Source organism: Mytilus trossulus, chromosome 6 (assembly GCF_036588685.1).
Source record: "Mytilus trossulus isolate FHL-02 chromosome 6, PNRI_Mtr1.1.1.hap1, whole genome shotgun sequence".
NCBI classification, from domain to species: domain Eukaryota; kingdom Metazoa; phylum Mollusca; class Bivalvia; order Mytilida; family Mytilidae; genus Mytilus; species Mytilus trossulus.
The window spans coordinates 75,192,026-75,192,336 of record NC_086378.1 but is presented as its reverse complement, the minus strand read 5'-3'; positions in this window follow the sequence as shown (position 1 = coordinate 75,192,336).

Here is a 311-nt window from a genome sequence, read left to right as displayed (position 1 = left end):
TTTGCTGAATGATATAGGTACACAGTTCAGAAAAGGTATTACTTCAAGCGATTGAAATTCGACTTTTTGCCAAATTTTGGGGAATATGTGACATCTTTCCCCCCTTTTTGCAATATTTTATAACAAATAAATGCAGATTGTTGCCATGGATACACCAAAAAGAATTATATTTTGCCATTTTAATATACTGGCAATAAAATCTATGGAAGGTTCTGATCACATACATATGCCCATATATGACACAAACAGTAAGCTTGATATTGCAAGAAAGCAATGAAAAGGGGGTGGTAAAATTCATAAAGGCCAATTTT